The sequence below is a fragment of the Etheostoma spectabile genome, chromosome 8, assembly GCF_008692095.1.
Source record: "Etheostoma spectabile isolate EspeVRDwgs_2016 chromosome 8, UIUC_Espe_1.0, whole genome shotgun sequence".
In the NCBI taxonomy this organism is placed as follows: Eukaryota; Metazoa; Chordata; class Actinopteri; order Perciformes; family Percidae; genus Etheostoma; species Etheostoma spectabile.
Window position 1 is genome coordinate 18,090,081 of NC_045740.1, and position 221 is coordinate 18,090,301.

The window sequence follows — 221 nt, forward strand, 5'->3', positions numbered from 1 at the left end:
CCTGGGACAGACCCAGACCCAGGCCCAGGCTCAGGCCCAGACCCAGACCCAGGCCCGGGCTCAGGCCCAGACCCAGGCCCATGCCCATGCCCAGACCCAGACCCAGGCTCTTGGTAGGTGGTGTCTGACGACCGGTTGGAGTTAGAATGAAGAGTGGCAATAACAGTCACAAAAAATAGTAGTTTGTAGCTGTTCTTTGTAGTAGTTCATGGCGTAGCAGG

General features: G+C 57.9%; 1 protein-coding gene across 2 annotated transcripts in view; it reads left to right on the plus strand.

Annotated features, from left to right (window-relative positions):
* Positions 1-221, plus strand: part of LOC116693719 (metabotropic glutamate receptor 8) — a 148,882-nt gene that overhangs the window by 103,622 nt on the left and 45,039 nt on the right. The gene's annotated exons all lie outside the window — the stretch shown is intronic.